This window comes from Vicugna pacos, chromosome 1, assembly GCF_048564905.1.
Source record: "Vicugna pacos chromosome 1, VicPac4, whole genome shotgun sequence".
NCBI classification, from domain to species: Eukaryota; Metazoa; Chordata; class Mammalia; order Artiodactyla; family Camelidae; genus Vicugna; species Vicugna pacos.
In genome coordinates, this window is record NC_132987.1 from 116,450,586 (window position 1) to 116,476,922 (window position 26,337).

At 44.5% G+C, this 26,337-nt stretch overlaps 2 long non-coding RNA genes across 2 annotated transcripts in view; one reads left to right on the forward strand and one right to left on the reverse strand.

Annotated features, from left to right (window-relative positions):
- Nucleotides 1-25,706, reverse strand: part of LOC140701129 (uncharacterized) — a 195,304-nt gene extending 169,598 nt beyond the window's left edge. The window contains exons 1-2 of the long non-coding RNA XR_012080029.1: nucleotides 25,634-25,706; nucleotides 21,676-21,819 (exon numbers count right to left, since the gene is read on the reverse strand). This is a non-coding gene — a long non-coding RNA (uncharacterized lncRNA). The remainder of the gene's footprint in view (nucleotides 1-21,675; nucleotides 21,820-25,633) is intronic.
- On the forward strand, nucleotides 18,608-20,108 carry LOC140701139 (uncharacterized). Its single transcript, XR_012080056.1, has 2 exons — nucleotides 18,608-19,242; nucleotides 19,592-20,108. It is a non-coding gene; the product is annotated as an uncharacterized lncRNA (long non-coding RNA).
- Nucleotides 25,707-26,337: the final 631 nt, after the last annotated feature.

The window sequence follows — 26,337 nt, forward strand, 5'->3', positions numbered from 1 at the left end:
CTGCAGCACGAGTGCTTTTTCTTGGCATTTCAGTCATGCCCTGACCTTGGAGAGGACGATGTAAAGGGGAATGCATGATTAACTTTCCATTTATAAACCAATTCTTTTGCTATCGGCACCTTCATTCTGCAATCACTGACATAAAATCTTTTACAAAACTAAATGTAATAAATGAGAAATCGATTGGATTTCTAAAGTTTGCTTTGAACTCAGCCATTAATAAGAGATGTCCTTTAGGAAGAAAAGTCTGTCTGTAGAAGTGACTCCCCATCAGAACCCAGCCGTGCTACCTCCGGAGGAGATGTGGCCACGTCCAGTCAAAGCAGAGAAACTCTTACTCATTTTTAACTGAATTGACAGACAAGCACTATTCTTCTACCTAAAAAGGAAGGAGAGAATGCTTTCATGTAGATCTACAAAAACGAAACTTACACCAAAAGCTCATGCAAGGTCAATGAATAGCAAAGTTTTCCACTCCCACTGCAGATTCCTTGCCCTGATGTGACCTTCCCAGATGATCTTCCCCAGAGATCAACCCACTGCCCCCTTTCTCTTCTCCAGGTCTTCATTCAAACTCCATCTTGGGGGTAAGGTCTTCCCTAACCACCTGTTGACACTTGTGAAGCCCTTGCCCCACCATGCCCACCTGCTTTCTCTACTCAGTGTTCCTTTATAGCGTTTCTATATTTGATATTCTGTACATTTTGTCTATTCCTTTATTCTGCTTCTTGCGTGTCTCCCCTCACGAGAAGGGAAACTGCATGAGGACCGGGAAATAACAACAGATAAACATAAATTATCCTAGAACAGACACTCAGTAAATATAGCAACATAAAATGGTTAAAATGGAAAGTCAAAATAAAATCGCTCACCGTGAACAAGTAACCACCTGCTCTCCACTCCGGTGGACAACGTGGTGAAGCCATTGTCCAAGTGAGCCAAGGTCAAAATAGGAGAAATATGGCTCATGCCCATTGGATACAAAGCCCCGTGCCTTCCATGTCACCCTGAGCCCTGACTCCAACAGCAGCCGTGCTCCCTGTACACCACTCAACCTGAGAGACTCAGTGGGAGGAGGGGAAATGTTCCCTCTGGTTTCCAGCTTGCTGATCGACTCTGGCGACTTCATGTGAGTGCAGCCGGCATATTCCCACAAGGCCCCGAGCTCAGAAGGGCTCCCACGTTTGGTTTAATGCTCTGTTGTTGATATCTTGAAATTCTTGATAATTTACCTATGAATTTGTTTTTTATAAGTGAAGTTCAATGGGACAGTGGAGGGTGCATACAAGCAGAGGAGAGTCATGAACTGAAGAAAAAAGTCTTCATATTTTAATGCCTTTAACAGCACTTTCCCTACGTTTTCAACAAGCAGCCCCATTTTCACTTTGCGCTAGACCCCCAAAATTATGGAGTTGGACCTGGTTGTATCCATGTTATTTCTGGAGAGTCAAAAAAAACTTTCTAAGGTGGAGGAATCCATTCTTTCTTATATGGTCTCTTCTCCCAACTTGAAAGAAATGTGGTCATCTTTTTGGGCTAACAACCACCACCACTACCAAGCTTAGATTCAATTAAACCAGAAATTAAGGAGAGCAACTGAGGCAATGAGTTGATTTGGAAGCAAAGAAAAAAATGGAGAAAATTCTTTTATAAAATAACAACTGAAAATGTTAATAATAGTAGCGTGAAAACTTTTTGTTGTTTGAGAACTTTTCAAAAAGTTATTTACTGAAGTCATATGACAATATACTCCAAGTGCACCATGTACTAAAAGAGAATCGTTTAATCCACCACTTCCCCAGGGAAGAATAGAGATTAGTGGACACAACCCAAAGCTTTTCAAATACTGGAGAGAATTTGGCCATTCAACAATTATGCAAATTGGGAGTTTGAGATTTGCAGATTCTTACTATATATAAAATAGATAAACAACAAGTGTACACTGTATAGTCCGGGGAACTATATTCAATATCTTGTAGTAACCTGTAATGAAAAAGAATATGAAAATGAATATATGTATTTATATGTATGACTGAACTATTATGCTGTACACCAGAAATTGACACAACATTGTAAACTGACTATACTTCAATTTTTTTAATTATGCAAATTAATGAAAGACAAAGTGCATCTTTATTTCCACAAGTTTCTAAATTTGAGAAAATACTATGAACTTGTGATAAAAGTTAGATGGGTCGTTCGTAAATTAAATTATGATGACACCTACATTTGGTAACTTTTAAGAAATCAAATAATTTAACCTCATATTCCCAACTGAGTATTATTTTCCTAACTGGCCAATCCTTCCCTATGTCTCTATTTCCACTATTCTGTAAAAGAGGATTCAAGACTTGGGAAGTAAAATCAAATATCTGTAGGAACCAGACACATAATACAAATGTGTGAGTCATGTTGGATACAAGATAATAGAAGAGATGGGACAGTAGACAATGCATGTGTCCCTGATGAAGAAGTGTTTTGTTTTTGTTTTGTTTTATTTTGTTTTTAAGAGGGCCTGTGTCAGTCTAAGTTTTCTGAAAAAGCAAAACCCAAGAGAGGATTAAATGTACATGAAATTTATTAGGAGAAATGCCTACAAAAGAATGTGGGAGGGAGCCAGAGGCGGTGTTGGACCACGATGCAGGTCTGACCCGAGGGAAGGAGAGAAGGAAGAAGGGAGTTTGAGTGGATGCCTCCTGGACTGCAGTACAGTTCTACAGAAAGGTCTGCAAGGCCACTGGGGTAGGCCTCAAGCCACAGTCAGAGGTGCCCCACATCTCCCAGAAACAGGCCTGCCCCAGGTCCCTGCCTCGCTCAGTCATGGGAGGCGTGGCCTCAGCACCAACCAGTGATGGACTTCAGAGCTCAGAAGCTGGGGCTGTGGGTTAAGCCTGGCCGCCACCACTGGAGGTCTGAGGTCCTTCTCATGGCCCCCTTGGTGCCCACAAAAGACACCTGAAGACCAGCAGTTTGAGACCCTGCCTGGGACCAGGTTAAAGTTGCCTCCTTCATTCTCTCGACATCTCCCCCTCGATGAACCACTGTTATCTTCTGTGGGTACATCTCTTCGGACACAAGGAGAATTTAGTCATCCACTGCCCAGTCCAGAGACTTCGAAAGGATTCATCAGTTGAAAAACAGGCCTTGCACTTTTAGGAGAAAACACATTTTCCAAACCAGCTCTCATTGCAGATCTGTGAGAAGTCAGTCACTGGCGTTACCGTCAGGCTAGAAAACTTGGATCAGGTGTCAGGCTGTTGCATTTCCCCAAGGAGGTCACAGTGACTTTGCTGAATGTGGTTCCACAGCCAGATGAGTTATACAGGAACAGACAGCATTTTTTAACTAATTAACTTTATACCAGTTTTTGAAACATAAAGGAACCTCTCATCCTCTCCTTTTTATACAGAAAAGTGCTCCCCTTGGGAAACTGCCAATGCTCCCATAGCCCCTTCCACAGATACAGAAATAGCGTCCGTGTTATATTTTAAAGGCTGGGAAGACAAAGCCCTCAGCACCACCACACCCAGTGCCTGTGAACATGTTAGCAGTAGCGTTGCCACACGGCAGGACTGAGAGTTTAATGGCTCTGCTCCCCGAGGTGGCCTCAAGTTACCGGAATCATTCTGCTGGAGGCTGGAAGAAAATGAAGCAGCAAGCTCCCTGTAAGTACGGAACCAGGGAGGAGAATAATAAAGGAACATCCCTTTAAAAACACAAGTGAAATACGAAACGTGAAGGCAGATTAATAGCTAAGCCTTCACAGGGGCAACCGGAAGTAAGAGGCCAACTTTGTTGTTGACACGTCCAAAACGCCACCTGAGGAAGCTGACTGCAAGGGCCTCCCTGGGGGAAAAGACGGTCTTCCTCTTCAAGAGGAGACAAAGAAAGGAGCCGATGTCCCTAAAATACACGGCATGTGTTTTTGGAAAGAGATGCGTGGAGAAGTACTTTGTCAAGAACTAATGTGAGATATGGAAGAATAAAAAATGTGAGACGGGAGTGAGCAATAGTCTACTGATATTTTTAACCAAGTGTGTGGTTACACTATGTAGTCTTAAAAATGGAATCATGAAATAATCTGTGTGTTGCCGTTCCCAGGAAATTAGTCACCTACCAGGACATCCAAGAGTCCTCAAATCCAACATGTCCCCCAACAAACGCCCTGCCCTAATGTTTTCTTTCAGAACATGGCAGCCCTGTCTGTCCAGTTGTGCTCCATGGAAACCTATCCATGTTGGAAACCGTCTCTCCTTCATTCTGATACAACCCATCAACGAGACCTCCTCGTTTCACTTTCACTTGGATCCACCTGCTTCTCCTAACCCTAATTTCCACCCTGGTCTAGACAAAGGTCACTTTTTTATTGCGGTATAGTTGATTTACAATGTTGTATTAGTTTCAGGTGTACAGCATAGTGATTCAACTATACATATATATATATTCTCATATTCTTTTTCTTTTCTTAACATTTTTTATTGATTTATAATCATTTTACGATGTTGTGTCAAATTCCAGTGTTCAGCACAATTTTTCAGTCATTCATGGACATATTCACACTCATTGTCACATTTTTTTCTCTGTGAGTTATCATAACATATTGTGTATATTTCCCTGTGCTATACAGTGTAATCTTGTTTATCTATTCTACAATTTTGAAATCCCAGTCTATCCCTTCCCACCCTCCACCCCCCTGGTAACCACAAGTCTGTATTCTCTGTCTGTGAGTCTATTTCTGTCCTGTATTTACGCTTTGTTTTTGTTTGTTTGTTTGTTTTTGTTTTTTAGATTCCACATATGAGCGATCTCATATGGTATTTTTCTTTCTCTTTCTGGCTTACTTCACTTAGAATGACATTCTCCAGGAGCATCCGTGTTGCTGCAAATGGCATTATGTTGTCGGTTTTTGTGGCTGCGTAGTATTCCATTGTATAAATATACCACATCTCATATTCTTTTTCATTACAAGTTATTACAAGCTATTGAATGTAGTTCCCTGTGCTATACAGTAGGTCCTTGTTGTTTATCTATTTTATATATAATAGTGTGTGTGTGTTAATTCCGCATTCCTAGTTTATCCCTCCTCCACCTCCTTTCCCCTTTGGTAACCGTAAGTTTGTTTTCTATGTCTGTGAGTCTGTTTCTGTTTTGTAAATAAGTTCACCTGTGTCTTTCTTTAGATTCCAGATATAAGTGATATCATATCTTTTCTTTTTTTTTTTTTTTTCTTCTTTCTGGCTGACTTCACTTAGGATGACAATCTCCATCAAATCTTTCTGAAATCCATCTCTTCCTTTACTCTGTTTCCACCCTGTCCCAGTTCAGGTGTTCATAGCTTCCCAACTGGACTATTACAGGAGGGACCAGGCTAGTTTACCTGACTGGCCTCATGGCCTCTCAGGAGAATCTCTCTAACCAGCCACACAGTGATCATTCTAGAACACAAACCAGGCCTTGTTTCCCCATTGTTGAAAGCCACTTGTTTGTTCTCCACATTCTCTGGACCAGTGTCTAAATAAATAGCATGTAAACCATATAAACCACAGCCTCCTCTCTGCTGCACCTCCAGCCCTCTCCTGGCCCCTGGCTACAGCAAACTTCCGCCTTGCTCTGGGAAACTCTCTCTCCCAAGCAGACTTCTTTTTGCACAAGGAACTCTTCCTGTATGGTTTTCATTCACTTATTCACTCAGCAGATATTTTTGAGGGGCCAAGATGTGACAATCATCCTTTAATTAAAAAAAAAATGATGACTGGCATGCCTCAGACTTCTGAACTCCTAGAAGCTACATTGATGCAATGATCCCTGAATTTTCATAGGGTTAATCTCCCACCTCTCGCACATGGGTGCCTTCCTAAGGCAGTATTTCTCAACATTGGCACTGTTACAATTTGGGGACAAACAATTCTTTATTGGAGGGGGGGTGTGTCCCAAGCATTGTAGAACATACAGCAGCATCCCTGGACTCTACCCACTAAATACCAGTTACTCACGATGCTCCATTTTTTTTTAACAATCAAATATGTCTCCAGACATTCTCAGATGTCCCCTGGGAGTTAAAAATCCCCTGATCGAGAACCCCTGTATTAGGACATCAGTGGTACTTGCTGCTTCCTGATCAGTAAGCCCAATAGCATGATGTCATTAATAGGTGGGCAGAGTGATGTCCTGTAAACGTCAAGATGAGCAGGGTCCCTGCAGATACGTAGACAGTGAATACACTGCTGCCCTTGCTGTGTGAGGGCCAACGACTACAGATTCTCCTCGTCGATGGGGACTGAGAAGAAGGCATTTGCCAGATGAGTGGTCCCACAGCAACTGTGAGCTTGTGTGCTGCCCTTCACCAGTCAATGTAACACACCCAGCACAGCAGCTTCAAAAGGGATTACCACCTGAGTAAGTTTAAGGTGGCCTGATAACACCTGCCATAATTCATCTGGTCACTACAGGGACACAGTGGGTAAACTGAATGGAGATATTATGGGAACCACCACCTTGCATCCTTTATGTCTTCAAATATCTACCATCCTCCCCTCAGACACAGAATTATTTCCAATTTCCCACCTTGGATAAGAGGAAAGAACAGTTTCAGGTCGTTTTACGTAGCTCTTCCAACCATAATGTCCTACACTCCACAAATCAGGAAACCTATTGAGAGTTCTGCCAACCCTTAAACACATCTATCCCCTTTGGGAATCTGAGAAGTAACCACGGCGTAGTCTTGTGGACCCAATGGACCTACTATAAAATGGACTTTGGATAAAACCTAATTTGTCACCTGGTCTCCTATAGCTGCTGATCTAACCGTTGGACCAGAAAGTGGCATTTCAGGCCCCCTGGCACTGGTGTCAGCTCAGACCTTGCATACAGCAGAACTCAAAAAGTCTGGCTAGGCCCCATTCTCCAGCACTAGTTTTTTGGGGGAATATCTACAGATCCCTTGAAGGAGGGGATTATAAAAATAAACTTTCACATATACTTGTGGGAAACAGGAGTGTCCTTCTTCAAGGGGACCTCAGCCTCCTCTAGAGTCTAAGGGTTCTAGATGCGTAAGCTGACTTACATTTGAAAACTGAGAGGCCAGAATTTTCCACTGTAGTGACTGATGTTAACATTCTGCTCTCCAGCTTTCTGTTTTGTTATTATTATACAATTTGAACAACACCCTGGTCAGCTGTCCATCTGCCTCCTGGCTGGGAACACCATGATCCAGGAGCTACACATCCCTGAAGGCGAAGGGATGCTATCTGCTACTCTGCCATGCTTCTGGTGATGGTAAGTACGGCCACCTCTGCCTCGGGTGGTTAACAGCTACCACCTAGTCTTTTAATTCTGGAATCTCATTGTCTCCATTGACACCAAGGAGCCTGGGGCAGTGTTTCTCAGCATTAAGCCCAGCCTACAGAAGACAGACACCAACCTCTCAAAGATGTCAGTGAGCCCTTAACTTGTGCACTCATATTGCCTTCAGAAGGAAGCGTCCTCCAGTCTCCTTCAAGAAACACAGCTATGTGGAGGGTTCTGAGGTTTTACTTAATAAAGACATCCTAATATTCCCAACTCTTGGAGCCTTACGCTTTCTTCATACTGTCACCTCCGCCCTATCAATTGTAGGCCATCATCCTAAATGCCAAGCTGTCACCACAACAGACTAAAAGACCAGCTCCAGGGGACCATGACAATCTAACACCCTCCAGATCCACTCCTACAGGTCTTTGCTGGTACACGTCTGCCAGTTCCTGCATGTCCTTTGACACACAGAGTGTTGTCCTTGGAGCATTTACTTCCCCACCGAAGCCGTGCTCAGACCTGACTCTGGCTATTACCCAGGAGACAACGAGGGATGATGGGGACCGATCTTGAGAAAAACAACGGTCAGCCTTGAAGCATCTGGTCTGTGAGGTCATGGTGTGACCCAATGGGGAGGGGAGGCTCATCTCTCCAAGTTGTTGGAGCAGCTTCTCCCAGACGAGAAGCTTCAGGCCACTTAGGCTCCAACGGTCTCAGTCTCTGCCAGGTGAAGGTCACCACCCAAGGTCACAGTGTCCCGCTTTTTCCCCATCAGAGACTTTTCTTTGATGACTGAGGAGCCATTAAGTCTGTATATTTAGCCTTTGCATCACTGCCACCTTATAAGCAGATCCTAATTTTAAAACCTCTGCCCTGCAGTGTTGGGAGGTGAGAACCCTCTTTAAAGCAACCACAGGAATACCCCGGCTTTCAAAGGGAGCCTCAAGAGAGCACCTCTCATTTTCTTTTTGCAGGGTTTCCAAAGCCTTCACAGGTGATTACCCCACACCAGGAGGATTATTATAGTTATCATTGTCCCAAAACAGATCCAGTGACACAGCGAGCTGACATCTCAACACGTGACCTCCAGCTCCTCCTTGTCCTCACTAACTTCAGATAAAAGCCAAAAAGCTTCAGTCACTGTGATCTATCGTATGCGGGGGGTTGCCACCACGCACCCACCACTGCCAAAGCCACCAGAGGGTCTACTTTCCAGAGCCAACCTAGGTTCCAACTGTCCTGGCCCAGGTTCTCTACAACAGACTGTGGGCATTTTACGTGCTAACACTTCCTTGAAGAGTAGGACCCTAGAGGAGCACGGGTGGGAGGGAAAAGCCAGCAAGGCAGGGGAGAGGCGCCCAAACGTGTGGGTGCAGGGCGATGAGCTGGCCAAAGCTTTGTGACACAGCCTGGCTGAGTGTGTGGCCTCATGTGATGTCTTCAGGAAGGCTGCAGGGACGGCTGCATCTCAGAACAATTTCTGGGGATGGAGGAGAAAGGTAAAGGAATTCACTGACCAGCCCCTTCCCATCCGTCACCTCCTGTTGGGCAAAATTGCCCCCATGGGGTTTTAACCTCTCCATAGTCCCAAGATGTTTCCCAGGCTTCTCTGGGGCGCTGGTCCCCTCTTGCTGGACAGGCTGCATGGGGACCCCCTTGGCCTGCGGCGTGATTGCAGGAACTGAGAGAGTCATTGCTGCGGGAGCTCCAGCCAGGAGGCAAGAGGGGTGTGCAGATCCAGGCGGGTACATCTGCTGAGTCTGGCACAAGCCCGGGACACTAGCCTTGCATTTGGATACAAATAAGATCAATGAGATGGATATAAAGAAGGTCATTTCAGCACAGACACGAGGACTTAGAAAATCACGCAAAGTCTTTTCTTATCCTTTCCAAACTGGGGTCCTTAGATTTTTTTTAAAGAAACATTTCTTATCGCTAAGAGGTTGATATTTCCTTAATACATTCATTGAACTTGCAAAAGTAACCACAGATTTTCCAGGAATTCTACCTGTTTAACCAATAAAGTTAATGTAGAAAACCAGAGATGTTTTAAATGATAAATTCTATGCCATTGGCTTACTACTGTTCTTCTGTCCCGCAGATTTTTGCTTTAATTAGTCAAATTTCACAAATTCGACACTTTCATTTCTACTTTGTAGCCTAAGTTCCTTCTTATAGCCTCAGCCACTCTCCGGCTGAAGATGTCTCTGACTGCAGGGCAACTCTACCTATGTGCTGGCGGGAGGAGCTGAACTGTCTGAAACCACAATTTGGTAAAATACAAGACAAAGGGATGGAGGGAAAGGAAAGGATAAGAAGGTCTCCCATTTGCACTTACCATGAGCCAAACTGAACCTGAGGGCCTTGTGCATTTTGATGGTAAAATGTACCATATCTGACGCCATCACGATTCTGCTCTTAAAGTGGCATCAAAATCGACCACATCATATTTTATCTGAATAAAGAAAATTGTTCTTTTAAAAATACTCCAGTAAGGGTGGGACTTCACGATGGCAGAGTATTAAGACGCAGTGCTCACCCTCCTCCACGAATACATGAAAAATATGTCTACATGTGGAACAGTTCTCACAGAACACCTACTGAGCTTCGGCAGAATATCGCTTACAGTTGGCACTACAAGGAAGGTCCTCACAAAACCAGAAAAAAAGACAAGTTTCTACTGTACAGCACAGGGAACTGTATTCAATATCTGGTAGTAACCTATAATGAAAAAGAATATGAAAAGGAATATGTGTGTGGACATGTATGACAGAAACATTATGCTGTACACTAGAAACTGACACACATTGTAAACTGACTAAACTTCAGTTTTAAAAAAGATACTGCACCGATGAGAAGGAAAGGATTAACAGATACACACCACTACACATAAAATAGATAAGCAATGAGGATTTACTGTATAGCCCAGGGAATCATACCCAATACCTTGTAATAACCCACAATGGAATATAATCTGCGAAAAAAAAAGAATCACTATGCTGTATACCTGAAACTAACACAATATTGTAAATCAACTATACTTCAATGTAAAACAAAAGATACTGCAGTGAAAGTTTTTATTATTAAGTGTCACTTTGTGATATGAATAATCGCAACTGATTTTATCTGTTTTGCATGTTCAGATCTATCCAAAAATCTTCCAGGAGAATATCCCTGTATTTCACATAGTTGTATTTAGGGCTTAGTATCCAAAACAAGCTTCATGTTTGTGTTAAATGAATAATGCAAGGCAATACAGCTCCATGTGGATGGAAACCAGGAGCAAAACAAAAATGCATTCGGTATCAAGAGGGCAGAGTTGCTGCGCCTGCAAAAACTCGTTACAGCACACCCAGGACAACGTGCTGTCACCACGTTATCCTGGGTTTGCATTCAGTAAACCACCACTCACATGACATGTGGACACCAAGACAGAGCAAAGTTTAGAGAGTATTCTTTCCTTTTAATCTTCCATCATCATGAGATGTGACACATACACAGCTACCTTTGGATGGCACGACTTCCGAACGTCCACTGTGTCCATCCCCTCAGTGCACTGCCACCCACTCACAGAGGAACACGATTGATAGCTCTGAAGTAGAGACAGCCCGCACAACATCAACCCGCATTTGAATATGGAGGGGACTGGGGTTTTTTCAACAAAAATATCCTCTGTCGACACCAATCTTTCAGACGGGATCAAAAGGGACTCTCTTAGACATCCAGGCAAATAAAGGTTCCACTTGGTCCCCAGCCATAGCGCCCACTGCCAGGTATCCAAGAGGGTGCCTCCACAAGCAGCCTTTGTTTTAGGTTCTTTACTTTTCAGTTTATTCATTTTCTGGAGTAAAATGAGGAATAAAGTTACATAGTTGAGAGCCACACAGGAAAAAAGACTTTCCACAACAAAGGCATCCACAAAATGCTTGCAGAAAGAAGGAAGAAAGGAGTGAATCTTGAGTGTGACGTGGCACAAGGATTTCTTCTGTACATAAGCTCCTATGCAACCAGTTAAAGCTTCGGTAATATAAACGAAGCAAACTTTTAATGAAAAAGAATATGAAAATGAATATATGTTTGTATAGGCATGACTGGGACATTATACTGTATGCCAGAAATTGACACATTGTAACAGATTGTACTTCAATTTAAAAACTAAATAAATAGATAAACTAAACAGTGTCCTTTTTGTCTTTTTTTTAAATAATATAAACAATGATCACACTTATTTTTAAAATACTACTACTAAAATGTGGAAAATAAGAAGTGAAAGTTCCCAAAGTCCTATTCCTGAGATGTTACCTTTGTTAACAATTTGCTGCCTATTCTTCCAGGATTTTTTCCTACCATGAAAAAGAATATGAAAAGGAATATATGTATGTATATGTAGGACTGAAACATTATGCTGTACACCAGAAATTGACACAACATTGTAAACTGACTGTACTTCAATAAAAAATAAATAAATATAAATAAATACATAAAATATATGCACATATTTTTAACAAATGGGGTCATAAATTGCATACTATTCTGTAAGTCACTTTTTAAATCTAAGCCTCTGTGACCTTTTCATGTCAGAATGTATAGTAACCATACCTCACTTCTTTAAACACTGAATAATATTCCATAAGTCACTTAACGGACCCCCTAGAGATAAAGCAGTATGATTGTCAGGTCAAAAATACAGGTCCTAGTTTTTAATCAGGTATTGTCAGATTGTCCCTAAAATATGGTATCACCGTCATCAACACTAAGGGCCATTCTTACTACACGTGATCTCGTGGAGGACATGCTATTCCATTGTTCTAATCTGTATTTATTTGATCATCAGTGAGAGTGAGCATCTCTTCTGCTTATAAGCTCTTTATAGGTTTTCTTCTATGAACTGCTTTTTCATATCCTTTGCCCATTTTAAACTGGATTGTTAACTGTTTTCTCACTGATTTGTAGGCACTAAGGCATTTACATCAACCTTTTTAAATTACATATGGCGAATATTTTCCCCAGCTTGATCTGCTTTTTTTAAATTGGAGTTTTATGGATTTTAGTTACATAGAAGAGCTTTGTTTGAATGCTATCAAATACATCATTCTCAACCATTTGACTTCTGGGCCATATGTCATTTTTTTAAATACTTTTTGCCCAGTCCAACATAATGAAAATATTTCCTATGTGTTTACTAGTATTTTAATAATTTCTTTATATTTAAAGCTATAATCATTTCAAATTTACTTCTGTATGTGGTACAAGTTAGAGATACAACTTACACTTTAAATGTTTTAACTTCTTAAATCCTAGATTTATTATTTTTTAATTTTACCAAATTACAGCCAGATGTATAAACATAATTTGTTCAATAATTTATCCTTTCTTCGCTGGTTTAAAATGCCTTTTTTTGGTCACATACCAATTCTCCACATACCGTTGAAGGTTTTATGAGCGAAGACTGAGGTCTTTCAGAAGAAGCAGCAATTCTGCCCAGCATGGCAACGCAGACACGCTGGTTGAGTCTGTCTCCAGCCTGCCGGGCCTGCCCTGCGGAACCTGGACCAGGACAGCAACATCAGCCCTCAGCATCCTGTTCACCTCCTGGTCTCATCCCGGGCCAGAATCTCACTCTTTGAAGTACTGTAATTTTATAGTCCATTTTCACATCCAGGAAAGTAAGAATCTCCTTCATTCTTCTTTCTCAAACGTTTCTTGGCTCTTCTAGAGCACTTGCTTTTCCAGATTAACTTCAGAATCCAATCCACCACAGCACAATCATATATAGTCTGCCTTAGAAGATTCCCTCTCTTCCTCCATCCAAAGTATGCCAATTGGGCCTCTTCTGTGTGCTGGCCCTCGTATCCAGAGGCTGTTCTTGCAATGGCTCCAAGCAGCAGAGTGCCCACAATCCAATACGTTGTAGACTAACAAATAGAACATTTCCGCAGTCGTGGGGAAAACAGAGGATGGCCTGGAGGGGTCATCAAAAAGGGGTGTTCAAAGAGGGGTCGCCTAACCCAGATTCAGAGCCACACGGAAGGTTTCCATAGGAGGTGATACCTCAGCTTGACACAAATAACCAGAGAGTTAGCCACGGAAGACTGAAGGAGAGGAGTACTTCGGGGAGGCAGAAGAGCAGGGCAGTAGGGAAGAGAAGACATGCTGAGGCTGAAAAGACTTGAAATGTCCGATTTGACTGGAACATGCTGGCCAAGGCCAGAAGCCATATGAAGGAGTCTGTGTTCTTTCCCAAGACCAACGAGCTACCTTTAAAGGGGTTTCGAGCAGAAGAGAGTGAAGGAAATGTGTCAGAGACACTGAGTAGTCACTGAGTGCCCAAGCACACCCACTCTTCCCAGGGAAGTGTCACACTGTCACACGAGGCCATGTCACTGACCAGTTCTGGCCAGTGGGCTGTGAGTGGAAGTGATCTGTGCCATTTCCATGCCAAAGCACTTAAAAACTGACCTTCCCCCCATGGTCGCCACAGCAACCTGCAAGCCATATACAGAGATGCTGGCTTCCCAAGATGGAAGCAGCCTGGATCGCCAAGTCCCGGCACAGAGGGCAGCTGGCCTGAAGCTCACCCAATCCACACTGGAATTTTCACAAGCGAGAAAGAAATCTTCATGGTGGGAGCCACTGACTTCTCAAGGTTTACTTACCGCTACAGCACAGCCTAGTGCTAACCTGACTGAAAAAAGTTTCCAAATACGATCGATGACCAGGGATCCGGCCTTTCAATGCCTCGCAACATCATCGAAAGTCCTTGTCTTCAGGACACTCCTTCCTCTTCTGGGGAGAAAGGGACTAACGTAGACAATGTCGTTCCTATGCCTTCTCGGCAGCTTACAAATGACTTCATTATGAACGGTTCGCTCTATTGAACGGGTGTGAGGTTCTTCCTGCACAGGGAGCTCTAAGCAGTCTGTAATTTTCCATCTTCCTTCCTTACGTCCCTTTGTTCTTTTAGCCCTGGCCTTCTTCCAATCTCTCTTCGGCAGTGAGACGGTCCTGGATGATAACTCGAAGGTGGCCACGTGGCAGCCACAGCCAGAAGCAACGTCTTTACTTCCAGCCCTGCTGCACCTCCACGGAGGGAGGACAGACTCCTTAGCCCTGCTGCTCCTGCAGGCAGGGTGACCTGAGTACAAATCCAGCCTGGTCTCGTCTTTGTATGAATTTTGAGAGTCCCTTTACTTCTCCGAGGTTTGATTTCCTATTATGCAAAATGAGGACGGTGATACTTACTCAAGAGAATTACCGGGATCATAGCAAGTAACAAATGCGAAGTTCTCAGCACAGGGCCTGGCACAGAAGGTGAATTCCCTACAAGTCTGTTTTCCGTCTTCCTTTGCACTTTCTTATGAGGGAGAAACTGAATCTCCTCAGATCTCCACAGTTTAATCCCACATCTGTTTATGTGGGCCTTTTGATGGGCAGAACCACATTCTTAAGTCTGTGGAGGATACAAATGATTGGACAGTCTAGCTGGGGAGGCAAGACAAACTCTTGGGGAAAAGTTAACAGTCGTATTAATTAAATGTGTAAATGCCTAAGTGTTTAATAGAAGCCACCAGTGCTAAAGAAATCCAAAAAGGAGAAAAACATGCTCAGGCTCTGGGGATTGAGGCTAAGGATTCAGCACAGGGCAGTGGGAGGGCAGAAGCAGCTCTGCTTCCCCAAAGGCCAGGTCTCCCAGCACTGAGCCAGCCGTCTCGCTAGTCTGGGATGGTCTTCAGATTGACAGTTGTCCCAGTGATGACAGAGATGGGACAGATTTTCGGACAGGCTCTGTCTGCTCAAGGCAGATACTATGCATTGATTCACGGAAGTATAACAAACTTTTGAATGAATGTGCCCACCCTACAAACGATTCTGGAGGATCCACTCTGTGTAAGGTGCAAGGGTGGTTCCTACGGGGCTGTACCTGACACTGAAGGCTGGGGCTGTGCCGGGTACCTTTGCTAAGCCAGAGCCAAACACCAGCACCAGGCACCCAGAAGTTATTTACAAACTGTTGGAATAGGTTCCCAGGGCTCTGCAAACACTGCCTACAAATGCCCTCAAACTTCTACATGGACAAGGTCAGCTCTGTCCTGGGAACACCACCATCAGCTCACTCAGCTGTGTATGTGCTGTGACCTAGACATACGGCTCCTTTCAGAATCTCACATGGGTGATGACCATTTAGTAATGTTTAGAGATATCAAATCACTCAGGTGTGCACCTGAGACTACCACAGTGTTGTGGTCAACTATACTTCATTTTTTTAAAAAGAGAGAAAGAAAAGAAAGGACATGTAATCACAGTATTCCAGTAGGTTCTGCTTGCAGTGAGCAATATTTACATTATTATAGTGTTGCAGACACTCATTATTGACCTAATTAAAAGCATGATAAAATTTAGGGGCGCGAACGAGGCAGGAGAGACAGAGGAAGTCTTCATCTCTTATTCATAAATTTAAAATCTTTGGTGGGGAGGGATAAATTAGGAGTTTGGGATTAACAGACACACATTACTATATATAAAACAGATAACCAACAAAGACCTACTATGTAGCACAGGGAACTATACCCCGTATCATATAATAACCTATAATGGAAAATAATCTGAAAAAGAATAAACAGAAACAGACAGATGTGTGTGTATGTGTATAACTGAATTGCTTTGCTGTATACCTGAAACCAAGTCATCATTGTAAATCAACTCTATGTCAAAACAAAAAACCAAATAAATGAATAAATACAAATGAAAATAAAAATAGCTTTTTTTCTTTCCTTTTACTTGTACCTATATAAGGTAGCAGACGTTAACTAAGCCTATTGTGGTAATCATCTCACAATATATGTAAAGCAAACCATCATGCTGTTGCCTTAAATTTACAGTGATGTGTGCCAACCATTTCTCAATAAAACTGGGGGCGGGGAATCTAACAAAGTTCCAGGCACCATTCCCAAAGGAGAACATGTATTTTACTGTGATCCTATCATATTAAGTATGTGAAAATATGCAAAGTTGCATATCATAATATATCCACTGGCATGCTGATATCAAATGGCACATTCAAAGGTCAAGATAAAACCAAAGTAAGTCAATAGTAATTAGGTCAAAATTCTCATTTCTGCTTCTTTCCAAACCCTCTGGGTACATGGAAATGTAAGGGAATAGCAGGTTGATTGCTCTGCAGACTTTAAGAGAAACACAAGCCAACAGTGTGACACAGCTGCCAAAAATACAAATGCAATCTCAGGGTTGATAAACTAATAGATGTATAGTGTCATAAACAAAGGAGGTTACAGATCTCTGAACATGACCAACATGAGGGGTCCATATTGCAACTGGGAAACTCCTGCAGGAGGTGACAGTGTTCCCCCTTCTCACCAGAAAGCAATGAGGACATTCAGACAGGAAATAAAACAAAACAAACACCAGTGCCATCTTTAAAAGTTGCAAGAACCACAGTATGAAGAGAGATGGGTTTTCTTCACATAGTTCCAAAGGGCAACCCTGAGACAAAAAGACAAAACTGAAAGGGAAACAATTTTCAGCCAAATGTGAGGGAGACCCTTCCAACAGGGAAGGCCACTCAAAACCTGGAACAGTCTCATGAGGTGGTGGGCATCCTGGTACTGAAGCTTTCCTACAAAGGTGCCTTTCCACTTTTTTGGCTGCATGGAAATTTAGAGGAGCGTGAGATTCTTCAAGCTTCAAGCTGGGCTCTGTAGAAAGCATCCCTTAAGACAGAGAAGATAGGTTGGGTGACCTCAAATGACTGCATATAAGCTAACCAAAAATTCTGGCTTCCTCAGATAATATTTTCCCCTGTTACAAAGGTTGAGAATTTCCCACGTCATGTTTTAAAGGGGCACCTAATCGTATCATCAGTGTTCCCTGTCCTTTTCCCAGCTGCCAGGTCCTGGACTCAGCATCGTTTGTGTAGCTCTGCCCCCACCTCTCCCACCCCAAAGTCTCACCCGCACTCTTGCTGAAAGCTGTGGACAATAAATCGCATCATTTATAGTGCAAAAAAGGAATCATTGATTTTGTTCTGATTAGTCATCATAATGCTTTTCTCTTATATGCACTTAATCACTGTGGTTTCTCCAAGAATGGAAAGTTGTCCTTTCTAGGGAAGAATCTAAATAGCTCTCTAAACACCAGACACCAGCTGGGCAAACAGCGCAGAGAATTTCGGTGCCTGTGATGAGCGCCACCACGCCCTCCGCCAAGGCCACACAGCCCTCCGCACAAACGCCAAATTACAAGCCGGCATGGAGCGATCCTTTTGATCTAACAGTGGAAGCTTCCATTTGTTGAGACGCTGTCCCATCCAGCTTTGTGGTGAGTCACACAGCCTGAAAATGATAAACGGACTGTAGATTCAGCCAGTGAGTGTTTCCCTCCCAGGGCTGGGACCAGACGCATCCCGGAGCAGCACCGCTGCAACGGGAAACAGCAATACAGCTGGCAGCCTGGCGAAAGGCCGGAAGGGAATGCTTCCCCCTGGAGTCCTCGTGTCCGCGCAGCCTTCCCTGCGCAGCCTGCCTGGCCGCTGGGCCCGTCCCTGCACAGCGATCAGGCCTCCAGTACTTTGCGATCTTAAGCCCGGGAAACACTGAATTCAGCATCCAAGAGAGCGCACACTGCCTGGCGCTCCTAAGGAGAACCCCGGCCGCTGCTGAGGCGGGTGTGTGCCCACCCACATGATCTACGTGCTGAGGCAGGATGAGATAGGGTGAGGAAAAAAAAAAAGGAACGAACGAACGAACGACTCCTGTGGGACTGCGGACTGTGGAGTAACCAGTTGGCATTCTTCCATTAAGGAATGTTCTAGTGTCGGGAGACGCAGGTTTGAGGAGCGATGCTGCCTCCGCCTGTTCTAGGGGAAGACGGCTGCCCAGCGGCTCTTGCTAAGCAGAGAGGCTCCTTGGGGCAGCTGGCGCTGGGAGGAGCATTTCCAGCGCACAGCACCAGGGGGCGCTGCAGCCGACGGAAGGGACGGAAGGGAACAGGGTCTTCAGTGCCGAGGCCACCTGAGGTCTGACCCTGGGGGCGGTCAGCCTCCCAGGGTAGGCCGCAGTGAACCTGGAGTCCGGCTCCCTGGGGGCGCGACTGCCTGGCTTCTAGCTCTGTGGGAGGAAGAACGAAGCCAGGTCTTTAATTTGCATTTTTTCATTAAGTGGAGTCAAGCCCTTTGGTATCCACGGATACTGTGGTCGCCTTGACTGGATAGTGTCTTCACATTCTGAATTCCAAATTACCAGCTACCAGCTACCAGCTACCAGCTCACTCTTACTTATTTGCAGCTTGTCTTTATACAACCTGGAGCACACTCAGCGGGAGCCTCGCCTCGCGCCGTACCAGGCGCACTGCTCTCGGGGTTGCGCCAAGTTCAGGCTACGGAACCCCGACCGCATTAGTAAAGCTGGGTCTACTCCGGCCAGGTCAATGTTGAACGCTGACCAGGGGCTTTTAAATACAGGACTTGGTGAAAGCAGCAGAACTATTAAGCCCTCCCTGTAAACGGAAAGCTGAATTATATGTATATTGGTTCCCCTAGGAGGTGACGGGCCTCGGTGATTTCCACATCTGAGGCTCACATTCAGCAAGATACTGACATCAACAAGGGCTGAGGCCCTGAGCACTGCTGGGGCCACGGGGACCTCCCCTCCTCGCTCCGTTGAAGAGCGGAGAGGAGTCTAAACAAGGGTAAAATCCGGAGACACGTGGACGAAGAGCGGGAGGCAGATGGGGGCTTCGTCCTCGGAAAGCACACCGGGGCAGAGAGGGCGTCTGCCCGCGCACGGGTGATGAGCGCCCTACGGACCAGAAGCTGGAGGCGGCCATGCAGAAGCCAGCCACCTGCTCTCACAGACCACTCCCAGCTTCTCTCCACGTTCTGCCCTCTTTCCTCCCTCCTCCCGGAGCTTCACTGGGAAGCAGCTGCATCGCGGGGAGGTGCTGAAACTCCTGGTGCCTGGCTCCTGGCTCTAGACACAGCGGTGGGGTGGGGGCGCTCTCACGCCCGGGGTCAGGGCAGCCCCCGCCGCACTGGTTCAGCCCCACCCCGTGGCAGTCTCCTCTTGCCCTGCCCAGAGAGCCACCCCTGCCCTCGGGTCCAGACCCGATCTGTCCTCAGGGTCCCTGCACATCCTCTTCTGCCTGCCCTGCTCCGGTTTCTTCAGGACTTACCCTGGCCTGTCATCTTCTTGTTTTGGGCAGGGACTTAACACTTAATCTCTCCTAAGGAGCGGCCCCAGGTCTCCTTTCTGTATTAATTATCGATTTTCAAAAATTGTTTTTGCAGAGATTGGCTTCCCCCAGATGGATCCACGCCCACAGCCACTTTGCTGAAAACCTGAGTCAAACCAGAGCTCTGGCTCACTCTCCAACCTCCATGCTCTGTCTGGCAACTGTATCCTCCACCGCAGTCGGTACCTGCGTGTTCCAGGAGAGGGATCGCTGGGAAGAGGCATCTCTCAACTGGGTTCCAAGCACGACACAGTTCCCTTCATGTGGAACCATAAATATTATGACACGACGGGAAGGAAAAATCAATCATAGCTGGCAATGAGATGTGAAAGGGGAGAGGGGGTTCTTCAATGACCCCCAACTTTGAACTTGGGTGACCAGGAAGATGGCAAACAAGGGGAGAAAGACAAAACAGAGGGATGTATGGGTGGGTGTGCATGAGGGGTCTCCCCCCAAAGATAACAGCTGCCTGAAATATTGTTAATCATCCCTTTGCTTCATCATATAAGCGGTGGTGTGACGGTAAATGTTTAACAGTCAGCTTTCAAAAATTAAACATGTGTGTGCACATATCCCTAAAAGTTTGTTATAAATTTTTTTGATACAGAGGATGTTATAGCACATGATTTACAAGTAATAATAAAACACACAGTATCCTTTACTGTAAATCTGTACAGTCAATTGATTCTCAAAGAATATTTCTGTTGACTTTTGCCAAACCTTGATAACTGCAGCCAACCTATGATTGCAACGATGAACAAATGTCGTTTCAGTATAAATGTTGGTTGATACTTTGGTTTACATTAACAAGTAAGAAGCAAGCAAAATGACAAAGACATACAATAGAAAATCACTTTTTCATCAGTCATGTGAGCAACTTCTTTGTTGAATCAGGTAATAGTTTTCAAATTCTGGAAGGCTATTTCCTCAATCTCTGTGTTATTCACAGTGTAACAGCCACAGATGTGACAAGCTTGTCAGTTTAACCTATTAATCATTATTACCATCTTGTCCATCATTTTATTATGTCTAAACAATCAAGCCCTGATTTGTAGCATTTGCCAATTTCTTTCATATAAAGACACCCATTGTGGTCCATTTCAAGCCACCAAGGTGATATCACTGAACGCTAAACTGAAAAGAGGCCATAGTAGCACACCAGTTTACAGGATGTTCACCACAGAGACACAACAGACACAGTAACCTCAAAAGTAAAATGGAGAAATTTCTAACTAGGCAGTGATGGGTTAGAGTATTCATTACCGTTGTCTTGAGTATAATTTATTTTATTGTAAATTTATATAATTTCATTTTTAATAATAGCTGTGTTTAACAACTGGCTTGCTAAATTCCTGAAAATTTGACTATCGGATCTTGGAAGCCAGTTCAAGCTGGCTCTGGTACACCATTGCATGAATGCCCAAACAAAATGCGCTCTTTCGTTTTTGTACTTTATAAAAACGGCACCGTGCTGTAGGTTATCTGTGAGTTGCTTTGTCTCTCACCATCATGTTACTCTTGTCTGGGGACACTCAGCACCATCCGTCCCCTTCTTTGCTCTCAGCTCTGTCACGGGAGGTGGAACCTTGATAACTACAACTCCCAGAATCCCTTGCCAACAGGGTTTCTGTTCTATGATCAATACAAGGTGGACTGTGGGATAAAGGCGGATTTCACTCTACCTCAGATCACAATGGTGACAGAGCACAGGCTCCTGCAGTAGCAATGGTGGTTTCCTGCAACATCCTGATTTCCAAGGCGCACTCCTACCCTTGGATTCTGCCCCCTCCCATCCCTTCCACCAATCCTGTAGAACCTGATTTCCTGTACTAAAGGCTTCCTGCTAGAAATAATCTAGAATGGTTTCTGGGGTTTGGATTAAGAGACTAGGATTCACCTACACTGATGCATGTAACCTAACCTCATCATCTTCACTTTGGTGTGACAGTCCGTGCTGTGATGGTGTCACGCAGGATTCTCCAAGACTGGGCTCCTTTTCACATCCTGCCTGCCCAGCCTTCGATGCTTTTAATACAGCCGGTGCACCCAGATTATACTACCATGGGCAGCAAGAGTCCATGCTCTGGTGTGTACCTACCTGGTCCTCATGCTGACTCAGACTCATCATTCCTGCCTTACCTCCTTCTCCATCTCCTTCTGTAGGTGACCCAGTGGATTCTGTGTTCGAGTTCATCAACCTTGCCCAACATGCTATCATGTATTGAAGGAGGGTCCACTGGTGACAAAGAAGCCTGGTTCCTGTGGGTCAGTACAGGCTCACAGCTGCAGCATGGGAAAAAAAAAAACATATAATAAAAATGTAGCTCATCTGCTCACAATAAATTATCTTTAAATATCAGTGGGCAATAGCATGGCATAATTGGCAACAGTCCACACATGCTCACTAGTTAGTCAAACTCAGCCAGGACGTTTCCAGTGTCCTCCCAGTCCCCCACACTTGTGCTGTGATGCTCAGAAGAGAAGTGAATTTATCTCTGGGGAGAAGAGAGAAACATTTTCTTCCCTTGCCTATAGATTGAAGCCCTCTTCACCCTTCAAAACCCAGTTCAGGTATCTCCTCTTCCATGAAGCCTTCTTAAACACTACCAGTCAGAAGTACACTGCTCTACATCCTCTGCAGCTTGTAGATTATTCTTTACACCCTTGAGGGATGAGATAACGTCTTTCCTCAGACAAAAAACAGGCTTGCTTACCACTTACTATAAGAACAGTGGATTCGCAAAGCTCAGTGTCTCTTGGCTGTGGTACAAACCCACTGCATGCTTAACATCCACCTGGACCCCTCCACAGCACGCCCGTGGGACTTGGAGGTCAAGGGGAACCCACACCATCATGATACTCATTCAGCCGCTGCGCCATGAATAACAAAGTCCTTTCTTTGTCTCTGGTCCAGGAGTCTGTCTTCTCCCAGAATCCAGTGAAACAGTAACAGGCTAACTCATTAGCTTGTGAGTGGAGTAAAATCCCAGACCCTTCCAGATGTTGAACCAAGTCTGCATCTTAGCATCCCTGGGGCTCCGGAGTCTCATACAGGCCCTGAGTAGTATACGTTTGGAATGCATCAGGTTGAACTGACCAGACCTAAGACAGGAAACTTTTCTCCTACTGAGTCCCATTTAGCTCAGTGTCTCTCAGCCCTGGCACAGCTGACATTTGGGGCCGGATCTTTCTTTGCTTTGGGGGGGCGGGGGGGCAGGGGTGTGTTCTGTGTCTTGTGGGACGTTTTGCAGCTTCCCCAGTGTCTACCCAGTAAATGCCCATAATGCCCACTTCCCGACTGTGGCAACCAAAACTGTCTCCAGACACTGCCAACTGTCCCCTGGGGAGGCACAATCACCCCCCCCTTACCCCCACCACTGAGAGCCACTGGGATCACCTATCCAAAGGGTGGGACTGAGAGTGGGAAGAGCAAGCAAAGAGGCCATAACTAAATTATAATTTTGCATGGTCTAAGATTTTCATGCACTGGAAAGAGATATAAAACATTGCATTCACCTGCCTTTTCACAGCTAACAGTAAACACAGCAGTGCGAGCACCCTAGGTGCCATGGGGTGGGGGGCAGGAGGGCATCAGCTATATCGCTATATTCACACCCCCCAGCATTTTACTTTGTAGGAACCTGAGGGATTCCACCCAAGTGGAATAGTTTGGTCTTGAGCTCAGAGCTGTGGGTCTCCACATTTGTTCTTAATTATTAGCCTCATGTTATAATCCCACAAAGAAAGTGGGAGACAGACTGGGGGTTAGAAACAATAAAATGGGAAATCAAAGTTAACCTTGAGAAAAAAAGAATTACACATCAATACCAGTCTCTTGAAGGTTAAAAACACATAATATTTTAGGTATTTTAAGTGGACAAGTGCGTGCCAGAATCTGTGTTAACATGTACCTTAATTCCTACATAAAATGTTTAAATAGAAGCCCTCATGAGGTGCTCTCTTTTCCGCATCCAGAAAAATGCTTACCATCCAGTCCAGAAAGGAGAAAAGTGCCAAAACCTGTTTTAACCAAACGCCACGGTGAACTTCAGTGGAGCACCTCTGCCATCTTGTGGTGAGTTGAAGAATTGTCCTTAAAACACAGAGCCACTCGGTACTTCACAACGTGTGTATGAGTGACTGTCCACCTCATTCTGAACCAAGTCACACACGTATTGATGCTCCAGACTGACTACTGGTTGATACTAGATTTCAGTAATTAGGAGAGTGGAAAAATTACTGATTCCCTGTGGAATTACAAAGCTTGAGTAATTCCTAAGGAAAAACACTATTTTGACTTAATTTAAAACCTGAGAAGCTAACACTCCCCTCATCCTTAATTCTCAGAAATATTTTCAGTGCACTATAGTGTTTTGTTTCAGAGGCAGAGAAGGACAGCAAGAAAGGAGGGGGAAAGAGAAGAAATGGGAGAGAGGGGACGTCGCTGCCATTTTCAGTGCCCAAAACCATAATTCTATTAAAAACAGATTATGTCTATTAGTCAAAGATGTGTAAGTTTTTCTTGAGAATCCTGAAAAACATCATCTAGAAAAATTAATGATGACTTCTTAGTTAAAAATAACAAGTTTAAATATGGAATTAATGCCTAATACTGAGAAATATCAACATAACTCATGTTGATAAAAATACTTTCCGGGGTGGGTGGTGTATAGCTCAGTGGCAGAGCACACGCTGAGCATGCACAAGGTCCTGGGTTCAATCCCCAGTACTTCCATTAAATAAATTAATTATTTAAAAAAAAAAAACTTCCATGAGGGGCTTCAAGATAGCCAACTAGAAGGACATGGAGCCTACCCTCTCCCACAAATACATCAAAATATCTTCCTCCAATTATTTTTTTCAAATATAATTGTCTCATGTCCTCATTCCTCACATCTTTCAGCTGTACTCTTCTTCTGCACAATAATACCACAGGAAAGTCTGTAACAAGTTTTCATTAATTTGACAAATGTTTCCTTGAGCACCTACTATGTGCCAGGCACTGGGATACAACAGTGAACGAGACATATCCTTACCCCATGGGGCTCACACTCTAACAGGGAGACTGGCAACCCACAGGTTTCAGGTAACGTGTTAAATAAGCATCACCGCATTTAACTTTCACAACTCTGTGAAAGGTGGTGGGTCTTATTACCCCATCTTACATGCAAGGAAACTGAGGCTCAGAGAGGTTAAGTCGTTCATCCAAGAACTCAGAAGAGGAAGTGGCAGAAGCAGGATTCTAAATCAGATATATCTTCTCCAAAGCCCAGCTCTGAACAACGCCCAGCTACAAGTTTTCAACAGCAAAGTAGGCGGTGGGAGCGGAGAGCTGCTGTGTGCTGGGCACCATGCGGACCCTGTACAGTACAGCGGAGGTGACTGCGAGGATCAGCACACGAGGCTTCCAGGCCCAGGAGCCCACCCATCCGCTCACCAGCATTTGTTAAAAATAGCGAATGATCCCAAAGTCTGCTCCAACACTCTGGAGGAGCAAAGTCATTCTTAAAAATCACAATCAAAAAATTATAATCAAAGTGAAATTCAACAAAAAGATGAACATCAAGGGGATGATCAACAGATCCTGCAATCTCCCCTCAGAGGGAAGAAAAGTCCGGTTTGGGGCAACGGAGTTGGTGGGCCTTTCCCCTCCCCTGTGAGTTTAGAGTAATGATGGAGGCCAATTACTGGAACTTCCTAGTGGCTAAATACAGCCGCTGAAGTGGAGATCTTGCTTCTGTACCAAGAGCGTGTTTTGAAAGGCTCAGTGAGGCAGACCTTAGGAGGGGGAATGAAAAATCACAAAAGACACGCCCCTTGAACAGACGTCATCAGCACTTCTGTATCCCACGTGCCTCCTGGGCAGGTGTCCTAAATCAAGACTGCATCTCACAGAAACCTGAGCTGACCTCGGAGGAGGGGCCCCTCCCCAGACACCGCCGTTACAGCCCGTTCTTCCCGGCCGTTTCTGGCAAAACTTTGTTCCCACTTCTTGTCTGAAACACACTGTTTGCTTGGCAAAAGCCTGGATACGTGAGAACCTCCTAGGGCAAATGTTGATCTAAAGAGAATGTCCTGAGTGATCGGTGGTATTTACCCAGGTAGTATTTCCGCCACCTGTGCCGAGTTTACCAAGCAGGTGGGGAGGGCTGCTCTCTCCGGCGTTCCACTTGAGTTGCCTGGAGACCGTTTGTTGTGTCTAACAGGGAACATAAATTTAATTGTTCCTCTCTTCACTTAAACCATGAGGATTCCAAATGAGGTCATATCGCCGAACCACATGAAGGAACCTTGTGCCTCTGAACTCGGTGAGGCTGGCCAGAGCTGCCCTCTGAAACAGGAGGCTGCAAGCCTTGCAATCAAGAAGATGTTTCAGGGTCTCGCCAAACAAGCCAGCGTTCAAGGACCCCTCCCCTTGGCAGGTGTCGGTCTGGGGACGAGAGCCCCTAATTGCTGGTGATATTGACAAGCAGACCTCTCAGGTCTGATTCCCTTTTCTGCAGCCAAATAGCTAACGTATGTTTAAAACACCCTCATCAACTACCATTTGTGGGCACCCTCATCAGCACCCGTTCCAAGACATACTTGGCTTCCCCAGACTGGAAAAAAGAAAAAAAACAAGAAATTGGGAAAAATAAGCCCAGGAAAGGACATGATTGTAATACGTGTAATACTAGGAGTCAACTTCAAAGTTGCAGCCACTACAGAGTCGTTAGCAACCTTAAAATCAGATTACTAACCATCATGGAAATGCTTTAAGGTATCTTTTCATGTAATCAACATCTTTTTTCTTTTAGTTCT